This window comes from Panthera uncia, assembly GCF_023721935.1.
Source record: "Panthera uncia isolate 11264 chromosome A1 unlocalized genomic scaffold, Puncia_PCG_1.0 HiC_scaffold_17, whole genome shotgun sequence".
NCBI lineage: Eukaryota > Metazoa > Chordata > Mammalia > Carnivora > Felidae > Panthera > Panthera uncia.
In genome coordinates, this window is record NW_026057577.1 from 124996776 (window position 1) to 125007909 (window position 11134).

An 11134-nucleotide genomic window follows, 5' to 3' on the forward strand; every position below is an offset into this window, starting at 1 on the left:
ACATATATATATATTTAAACTAAAAATATTATTCATTTTGATTATTCCCTTTTTATCAAATTTTTCTCTGAATATCTTTTATCTTTCCCAAATATGTGTATTGTTTGTTTGTTTTTCAAGATTTATACTTTCAAGGGCTTTAGAAATAAATATTCTATAAACTGAAATTTTTTCAAAGAAGCTAGAATTGCTGTTTATAATAGTAACATTGTGGAGCAAAGTGCATGGTTTGTATAACACACCTTTCTAAAATACAGGGGTTTTTTAACATACAATGCAAATTTTGGAACTAATATCTTTTTTTTCCTAAGGTTATTTATTTACTTTCAGAGAGAGAGAGCTGGGGAGGAGGACAGAAGGAGAGAGAGAATCCCAAGCAAGCTCCACACTTAGGGTGGAGCCCAATGTGGGGCTGGAACTCACAAACATGACCTGAGCCGAAATCTAGCATCAGATGCTTAACCAGCTGAGCCACCCAGGCGTCCCTGAACTAATATCTTAAAGTCATATGCTTTCACTTTTGCATCAAGGGGGTGAAAGACCTCTTGGAAAAGCAGCTTGTGCCCAATTCTGTTGGGTCTACAGGAAGGGTAGACATGGAGGGAGCATTCAAAATGGAATGGAGAACTCAGGGACACGACAAAATTTATTAAATGAGCATAAAATAAAATAGAACCAATGGCAGAACAAGAGAAAGATAAGAGAACAAATGGAATAGTAATAATAATAAGTAAAAAAAAAAAAAAAGACCTTAGGGGATGTTTATTATACATCAGACATTCTTCTCAAATGTTGACGTATTTCAACACACTTAATCATGATACCAACTCATGGCGATCAGAAAACTTGTCAGTTTGAGCTACAAGTGCAGAAGGTGTTGAAACACAGTGAAGGAAGTGAGAGAGACACAACCAAGAAGCAAAGGTGAAGGAACCGGAGGGAATGGACGGAGGGAGGGAAGCAGAAGGAATCTGAAGGGAAGGCCATTAGTGACAGGAAATGACTGGAAATAAGAAAGTCAGAGTTGTTTCTTTGAGGAAACGGGGAGGGGAGGCTTGAGAGGACTGAAGGAGTTCGAAGCACAACATTACAGCAAACATGAGAGTGTCCCTTTATTGTGTTGAATTATGCCAAAGTTCTCTCCCTGTCCCCTCCCACACGTCTGGCCCTGCTCTGTGTCCAAGGACACCCAGACAGTGGTGAGCCTGACCTGGATCTCCAGTCACAGGCTCCACTGAGCCTCAGTGGCAAGTGGCAGGAGACAGGCCACCCGCAGCCAGTGTTATCAGGGGTTATTAAGAGGTCACACCTGTCAGCCCTTCAGAAAGGCTCATGCCCACCTGCTCACCGGAAGCCTTCTTTACATCCTAGCCTGAAAGAGTTGGAGTTAATTGGTAGATTTAATGCAATGTGTTGAATGGAAAGGGGGCAGAAGGGGTGGGTGGGGGCGGGGGGAGACACAAGCAGAAGATTCAAAATTGCAAGGCCTGGGTTTTAGCCCCAGTTCTAAAATCTGGTGGCTTTGGCCAAGTCATTCCTCCTCTCTGCCCCTTCATTCCTTCATATCAAACTGTGACTGTTGGAACATTCTCTCAGATTCGTTCCAGCTCTAATGTGGTATGTTTTCGAAGGCCTTCTGACATAATGGATGTAAGCCTGTTTTTGACAAATAAAAGTTGTTATTGTTGATTCATTTGATAATAAGATTCTAGGTTTTCGATCCATACCACTGTGGCTTGAACTCTGAAGGGGTAAACTCAGGCAATGTGGTGAGGGGATTACTCAACCCCAACAGGTGGTTTGGGTGCTTGCAAGCAGGGACAGGCTGGCCCGTCTGGGTCATCCCAGCCACCTGCAGCATAATGCACCAAGAGCAGACTCCCACTCTAGTCAGATGCTCCCAGATCAGCATATGCTGACAATTTGCCACAGCAGAGCCATTTGTCTGAACTTAAAGTCTGTTAGCTGAAGCCTAATTAAAACTTGGCAGTTGCTTGGATAAACAAAGTCATTCCATAATACTATCTTGTCATTGCAGAAAGCTTTAATTAGCAGGACTTGTAAAGAATGGGCCATCTTTCGGGCACCTGGGTGGCTCAGTCGGTTAAGCGCTCGACTTCAGCTCAGGTCATGATATCGTGGTTCATGGGCTCGGGCCCTGCATCAGGTTCTGTGCTGACATCTCAGAGCCTGGAGCCTGTTTCAGATTCTGTGTCTCACTTTCTCTCTGCCCCTCTCCTGCTTACTACACTCTGTCTCTCAAAAATAAATAAACATTAAAAAATTGTTTTAAAAAAAGGATGGGCAATCTTTTCCTCAAGTGTGTGTTACCTTCAGTACTAGCTAAGGTGCTCATCTAGAATAATCCTTTGCTGGGGGTCTTTGATGAGACAGCTGTTCTCTCAGTGCATCTTTGAGGAATAACAGCTGGTAGTTTTTTCCTACCGTTGGGAGTAAGCAAAAAAATATTTTGCTCATCTGAAGGATGTATAGAAAATATCCAAATCATGTAATAACAAATATAACTCAAATGTCCCCAATGACTTCTATATCCTCTCTTCAATTCTGCAGGCCATCTTCTTATTCTTAAGCATTTGGTGGGGTTTTCCGTTCTACCAGTTTCCTGACCCCAAGGTACATTACACCCTGACCCCAGGGTATATTTCCGGTACATTAGTGCTCCTGAAAATTCAAAACCTTTCCCCTAATGGTTTGGTGTTTAAGATTCTGAATATAAAGTGATACGAACAGCACCCACCTGGGGTTTTCCAAGAATGACCTAGAGAGACTTGCCAGGTGAATTCTCAGTTCCTCTTTTTAGGCTGCACTGAGGCCTCTCTTGACCTTGGTAAGTTTTCTAAAGTAGTCATTGTTTTGAGCTGTGGTTTAAAAGTTTCAACTTGAAGCGGATTCTGTAGTAAATAAGAAAGTAAAAATCACTGTTCTTGGGGAAGAGCGGTGATTGGTGGGTAACCTGTCCCCCTCTATAAGGAAGTTCAGTGGTTTAGCTCACTGTCCTCCTAGAGGTACCATAGTAATGAGGTAGACTGACTCTTCTAACTTCTTTCGCCTCAGTTTGTCACTTAATCAACTGAAGATAAAAACATCATTTTGTCCCCCCCAAACAGACAGAGGCATTAGATTTGGGATATGGAATATGTTCCCAATGAACATGGCAGCTGCCATGGGTAGGGTAGTTTCCTCAGAAAGAACATGAAAGAAAGAAAGTGGAGGGGCCCCTGGAAATTTTCAGCAAGGCTAATGTGAGCACAGGAAAAAGGAGGGTGCCCTGCAGACAAGCCTAAAACTCAGATCTTGTTTGATAACCTGTAATCACTACTGGATCACATCTACACTCTGCCTGAAAAATCTGCTGTGTTGAGATGGAAAGAGGCCCTGAAGATGAGAAATGTGGATCTTGGGGCCTCTTGCTGAATGCATCCAAAACAATGTGGAACAAGGTAGAATGTTAGGATGTATGTTCCCATGAACTAGTGACAGGTAAAAATACAAAGTAAACTACCCCAGTTTGGTCTTTGATGCCTACCTGTATTCTTATTTATTTTTGTTTTGTCTTTTATATACAACCAATTGTTTGGAAGTTATATCCATCTAATTTTCCAGCATTGGAAATTATGAGAATGGTTCCAGACACATAAATCAATTGACGTAACTCTGCACTTAGAGCAAGACATAGCTTTCAGTTTTGTGTAGTTCACTGCCATTCCCATATTATATGAATTTTCAAAAATAAAGCTAAGGGCTAAATAATAAATCAATCTATCCAACCTCCAAGGCTACTCCAATACTGTCACCAAGCCTCAAGGGACCCATAAAGCAGTTATTCAGAGTGAAGCAGAGACCTAAGCTTCTAGATAAGGTATTGTTGAGCCAGTACATGCCAATTCAGCAGAGGTACCTGAACTTTCTGTACGTGTAGGTTTTCAAAGGAAAATTATAAAATATCTCCCTTCCTATGTAACACCAACATATACTAGTATGACCATTTCTTACAACATCATTCCTACAAGGTAGTGGAACAGAATGGTAATATTTACAAATCCTTTGGTTTAGGTACAGGGATATTTTTATTACTGGGAATATAAAAACACAATAAAAATTTGACCCTTCATTGAAGTCATAGCCCTATAGGTAAATATTTTGGACCACCCACATCTATTAAAATCAAGTTTGCTGCTTCTCTAGATCACTCCTTCTATGGTAGCCAGCCTCCAACATGGCCCCAAAGATCCTTATGTACATGTGTTCACACCCTTGTGTATTTCTCTTCCATGTTTTACCAGGGTTAACCCAATAGGACATGGCAGGAGTGATGGTATATTATTTCTCAGAATAGGTCATAAAAGACCTTGTGATTTCTGCCTCATGTTCTTTCTCTTGGATTGCTCACTCTGGGAGATGCTAGCTACCATTTTGTGAGAACACTCAAACTTCCTTACAGAGAGGTCCGTGTATGAAGAGCAACTGAGGCCAACAGCCAGTGAGGAACTGAAAAGTCCTGCCAACAGCCACAGTTGTGAACTTGGAGGCAGAATCCTCTCACCTGGTCAAGCCTCGGGTGGCTGCAGTCTTGGCCAAAATCTCATTCACAATCTCATGACAGACCCTGAACTAGAATCAACCCACTGAGCTTCTCCTTAATGCCTGACTCATGGAAATTATAAGATAATAAATGTATATTGTTTTCAGCCAGTAGGTTTTGGGGAAACTTGTTATGCAGTAACAACTAATGTACTCTCCTTTCTGGTCTTAAATGATTTAAGATTGATGCTTTATCATTTATTTCTCTAAACCTATATAGTCCAAAGTTACTTCTTATGTCCTCTAAAAGTGCAAGTTCAGGAATTTCTTTAATCAATTTAAATAAAATGTAAGATCTTATTCCAAGGCTTTATGCTGAAAAAGCCTTCAGTCTCCTTAGCTATAGAGATTGTCCCACAAGGCTTTTCTTTGAGGATTGAGTCACACAAATATATGACTGAAAAACACTTATTTTGCTGATATAAATATAATCAAGATGCTAAATTGTGATTGAGGTAAGAATGAAAGGCAATGGAAGTCACTTTAAATGCTTCATCCACTAAAAATCACCTCAAGAAATTCCTTTTAATGGTTTGCTTATTTAAAATAGAAAAACCTCTACCTTCTCCTCCATAGATTGTTAGAGTTAGCACTTTAAAAATTAAGTTTCTGAAGCATTTTTGAGTGTCAGTTTTCTTCTTATCTAAGACACAAACAGTTTGAGCACGACTCATTCACCCCCATGTTTCCCTGGTAAATCAGCTGACTCTCAAGAAAGATTCTGTGGTTGAAAATCTGCTCCTGAATCTTGCGGTATTTTCCCAACATGTTGGTAATACCATATTCCCATTGACTTAAGATATCCTCAGTTGAGAGGCATGGCCCTGGGCCTCCAATTTTTAATCCTCTGTGCTGTATTTTACCTTGAAATCCTCTCCATGACCAAGCCAAATTTATCACCTTGACAGTCCAAGCATCTCTTAACCAGTGAGAATCTTTCTGTGATTCTAGGCTGTTTACTAGAAACAAAGTGGATACACATAAATAACCAGTGTTAAGCTTTTTTGCGACTTTGTGAAATAGTTTGCAAATGAAAATAGATGGCTGTATCACTGAAAGGAAGATAAGAAAAAAAGCCAACTTATTTACAGGCTTCTTTTTTTTAATTAAAAATGCCAGTAACCAGAATAAGTTATGTGTAACACTTCTATTCATAATTTTCTTTTTCCCTAATGAAAGAGTCAAAGATAGAGAAAGGAAGGAATGCCACAAATCTGAGCTGACATTTCAGCATCTAAGACAAAAAGAGACATGTCCAAACGGGTTAATGGCCTCCACATGCAATGCCAGTACACCCTGTGACCAAATAAAGAAGGAAAGGCACGCTTATGCCTTCAACAGTCTCTAACGTCTCTAATGGAAGACAATGGCCATCAGCGGGTTTATCCTACAGAGCTTCAAGTATTTAAAATCTAGGTTGTTTTTTTACCTTAATTTTATGCTTGATACTTTTTGCAACTTTCCCCTAGAACTTATTTATTCATTTTCCATCTAATTTCTGAGCATAGGTCATCTTATTCAGATTTTTAATAGCTGTTCCTCAGAGAGTTAATTGCCCTTAAAGTTTCACTAATCTAATCCTAATGAGCCCCAAGGACTCAATCTTCAAAAAATGACATATTAATGATGAAAATCTCATCAAAGATCCACACACTTTTAAGGATGAGAGTTCTGATCTAAAATGTGCTCATATGTGCCCATGAAACTAGACTCAAAGCACCATCCAATGGACTCATCTGCAATGATAGAAATATTCCACACCTGCACTGTCCAGCACAGTAGACACTAGCCACATGTGACTTTTGGACATTTGAAATATGGCTAGACTGAAGAAGAGTTTCTTCTAATTTTGTGTCATTTTAATTAATTTAAATTTGGCTACCATATTGGACAGCACGAAAAGAGTCTCATGAATTAGCCCATTTGGTCTTTTGAACTAGAAGCATTTTGAAGCTGAAAATGTCACAGCAGAACTAAATGGAATAAGAGTCCATCTAGAAATGCCTAGTTTTGAGTCCATATGCTGTGTCCCAACATCCATGTAAACTGGGCAAATCTTTTTGATTGGTTCTCAGATGCATGGCTTTCCCGTGCCTTTGAATGATATTTTCCTATGTGTGATTTAGGACACCCTCTCATATGTCCTGGAGAGGACTTGAGAGGTATAGAGATGTGGTTAGTGCTAAATCATCCATTCTTTGATGTTTCTGAAACTGGCTTTTATCCAAACCACCTTCCCTCTAGAATTATAGCCTTGTTTCCCTCATTTCACTAGTTATGAAGTAGATGCTCAAAACATTTGTGAGCCCTCCATTGTGGAAAAAAAAAAGACTCTGGTTTTTGGTCCAAGTGCTTCCCTTTCTCAATCAATAGAAAATCCTGGGGCACTTTTTTCACCCCTCTCACTCCAGAGAGGAAGCTTGAAAGCCATCAACAAAGGACAAACACTCAATTTTTGCATGTTTCCAAAGGTAAGACATTACTGTATAGATGAGTGATATGTGTCTGCATATTTAAATACTCTGATCTTTTACACAATTTAATATTTAAGTGCTGTCCATAGGACTAAACGTTCTGTGTGAAACCATTGATAGTAATATTTCACCAGATATATGAATGTATAAATTTAGATCTTCATGGGGCACCATTCCCCCTGCAAAAGGATTTCTTGCTTTCAAAAAGATCACATTCACTCCTTTAAATATGGTACATATAAATGTTTATTTACCAAACCCCATTTACTTGTTCTGTAATGGTTCTAGGTAACTAAATACTTACTTAATTGTCTCATTCGTCTGTAAGAACAAACCAAAGGGTAGACAAAGCAGTCCCCAAATTATAACACTGTTTTTAAGAACTCTGATTAAAGTCATAGAAATTCACACATCTTTATAAAAACAGAACTTTTTAAAAATGACAGATTCTAGATTTTACCAACTATTTAGCTGGAGGGATATATTTTTAAAATGCATTCTTTTATCATTATTTTACTTATGAGTAACACCCACTTTTTCCTCTGCTTTAGAAGTGACTTTAGTTTCTAAGGAGAGAGCACAGCATCTGAAAAGTATTCTTGATTCCATTCTGGCAGGACTTGTCTCGTGTCCCATCATCTCTGATCTTCTCTTATCTTGTCTAAGACCAGGCCTGCAGGCAGGCCAGAATTCCTTCAAGCAAATAAAGGAACCCATTTCTTACAGTAGCCTGGTCAGCCTCCTTCAGGCTGCTGGGGTCTCCTGCCCAACCCCGGACCCTTGCCTAGAGCCTGGCCATGGTTTCCATATTGTTTGGCTTGACTTCGTTTCTAGTTGAGAACCTTCATCTAGATTCCAACACCTATTTACTTTCATTTCTCAAGTTCTGACACATTGTCTTATCAGATGTAATCTTCTTCCTGCTTGGGTTATGTTTTCTACCTGTTGTTTCCTACCTTCACTGACTTCATAAACGTGAGTTTTTTGCCACCTTGACTTGTGTTTCTACATTGATTCTCTTGCTGTATTTGTTGATGTTTTCTGGATTTATTATAAACCTTAAATGCAAAAACAAACTGAGTCTCAGAGAAATGAAATGATTTCCCCTAAGGTCACCCAGCAAGTAAAACGCAGGTCACTGGGTTTATGGTTCCAATTACCTCCCATCACACTTTCTGCCCCTGACACCTGGTAAGGTCCAGTGCTCAAGGCCACACTCTACACTGATAGGTGGGGAACCCAGTCCTCCCACTGGCAGCCCAAAGCTACATCTTTCCACACTATCCTCACGGCACTAGAGACACAAATGTGAAAAAGCAGAACACTATAAACCCAAGAAACTACCTGAAATATGCAAAACATAATGAAAAAACTGTTTGGATGTACAGGTCCTTGGGCTTAACAAAATCTCTGCATTGATTTATTTGTTATTAAGTAAGAATATTGTTACACATAGGAATGTTTCCAAGCATTGCTAGTAACGTAAAATACCTTTATAATTAAAGAGTAAGTTCCATTTCAATGTCTTATGATCTAAGAATTTAACTGAGAGAGATGTGGTGGTTGAGTAACTTATTTTTTTTTAATGTTTATTTATTTTTGAGACAGAGAGAGACAGAGCATGAGCAGAGGAGGGGAAGAGAGAGAGAGGGAGATACAGAATCTGAAGCAGGCTCCAGGCTCCGAGCTGTCAGGACAGAGCCCAACGCGGGGTTCGAATTCATGAGCTGTGAGATCGTGACCTGAGCCGAAGTCAGACACTTAACCGACTGAGCCACCCATGCGCCCCTTGAGTAACTTATTTTTAACCTGACAATAATGTCATCCATCTGAGTCACTGGAATTTATTATTAACTGATATATTTTAGCTTTGACATTCCGAGGGCAATTTGCTCTTTAAGAATGGACCAAACCTGATGACTTATGTCCTTTGGAAAGATGAGTCAGTTATCTGAACACACTACCACTTGTTCTGTGGATATCTGAATTTGCCAATCTGAAGGATATGCTCCCTTTTACTGAACCTGACAAACCACATACGAAAGAGAACCTATTCCAGGGGCAATACCTTGAATATTTAAGTCTGTTTGTATAGAAATGCGCTAAACAGAGTCATAATATTCAGAACGGGATAATACACAACCTAAACCAAAGAATACTCCAAATGAGCTCACGCATTCATTAGAAATATCTAAACGGTATTGAGCCAGGCTAATAGCTGACGTCATCTTACTAAATGGTGTGTAAATAACAGGCATGGTGGTGGAGGGAGGAATGGACTTTAAAGAAGTGTTCCAGAGGTTAATGGATGAAATGAAGAAAGTTTCCAGACATATTTGAGGGAGATGATATCCAAAATGTACTTCACAGTCAAATAGATGCTGAGCCTCTCTGAGTTCCACAGTTCCTGTATCACATGCCAGGGACAGAGAGAGACTGTGACAGTAGTTTTTGCTCTCTGAGTGGGTGGTTAAGTAATACAAAGAAGATAGTTACTTTATGCTGGGCTCCATTCAATCTGCGATCTGCTGCAGAACACAAGTAATCATCAAAAAGCCCATGCTTCATAACTGCTATTTTTGGCTTCTTTCATTATCAGAAGGCCAACCTGGTGTAAGCCAAGATAATCAGCAGATGGGCAGACCAACATATCAAAGGCACCCGAGTCCACTAAATGCAATTTAGTGGGAGAAAAAAAACAAAAAGAACACCCAGGGAAGAGTCCTTTGGGCATCATTCCAGCCCATTACATTGAGAAAAGGAAAAGAGCTGCTTTTAAGGGTCTCAGCCTTGGCAAGGTGGGCTGTTATTTCCGGCGCTGCTGTGGAATCAATCTAACCGGAAGTGGAAAGAGTCCTGCGGTGCTATGGCAACCACAGCCTGCAGGACGGGAGGAGGGCCCCACAGGCCTACCTGATGGCAGATTGAGAAGGTACATTCTGGTGAAGGGGACCCTCAGGACCCAGTCTGACCCCAGTCCCTGGGACGTCACTTTTCCCCAGTGGCAACGCCCATTGGGGAAGACAGGCTTTCCTCCCCTTAGGAAAACAGTCCTACCTGCGGCTTGGATACGCACACAACCCAGGGTGAGAGGGCAGAGGAGTACCTTTGTGGCCTCTTTTTCACATGTCCCTTCATGTGACCGTCCAGCCTGAGATGGAGATGGAGCAGCAAGCGACGCTGCTATGTGACAGTGACACACTTCAGGACCTTTATTCAGAAACATTCTACGGGAGGGGTGCCTGATTGGCTCAGTCGGTTGGGCCTCCGACTTAGGCTCAGGTCATGATCTTGTGGTCTGTGAGTTCGAGCCACGCATCGGGCTCTGTGCTGACAGCTCGGAGCCGGGAGCCTGCCTCGGATTCTGTGTTTCCCTCTCTCTCTGCCCCTCCCCTGCTCATGCTCTGTCTCTCTCTGTCTCAAAAATAAATAAAAACATTTAAAAAAAAAAAAAAGAAAGAAACATTCTACGGGACCGCCTCCCCCACATGCCAAACACTAGCATGAGAGTCTGTTGCAGCTTTTCTTTAAGATGAAAAGTTTTCATATATTTTCTCTCAACTCTTCACATCCACCAACTTCGTCCCTCCTCTCTTTTCTCTCACCATGTTGCCACTGCCATCTCTCCTCACTAAGCTTAAGGTGGGGACAATGATATATAAATTTCACTGGCCAGAATAGAATAAATAGCTAACTGATTCCATGAAAAAGGGTTTAACTCAGGAAGGCCAAAGGTGCAAGAACAAATGGTTGACTGGACTTTTTGTTAGTCCACTGCAGTGTCTCTCGATTGTCAATGAAATTTTTCTTTTTAAAAAAAATTTTTTTTCAATGCCCATTTATCCGAGAGGGAGAGAGAGAGAGAGAGAGAGAGAGGGAGAGAATGTGAGCAGGGGAGGGGCAGAGAGGGAGTCACAGAATCCGAAGCAGGCTCCAGGCTCTGAGTTGTCAGCACAGAGCCCATCGTGGAGCTCAAACCCATGAACGGTGAGATCACGACCTGAGCCGAAGTCGGATGCTTAACCGACTGAGCCACCCAGGCGCCCCTCAATGAGTTT

General features: G+C 40.9%; 1 long non-coding RNA gene across 1 annotated transcript; it reads right to left on the reverse strand.

Annotated features, from left to right (window-relative positions):
• Positions 1-760: 760 nt before the first annotated feature.
• LOC125934654 (uncharacterized) lies at positions 761-10501 on the reverse strand. Its single transcript, XR_007461483.1, has 3 exons — positions 10183-10501; positions 2759-2912; positions 761-1656 (listed from the first exon to the last, which is right to left on the reverse strand). It is a non-coding gene; the product is annotated as an uncharacterized LOC125934654 (long non-coding RNA).
• Between the last annotated feature and the right edge of the window lie 633 nt (positions 10502-11134).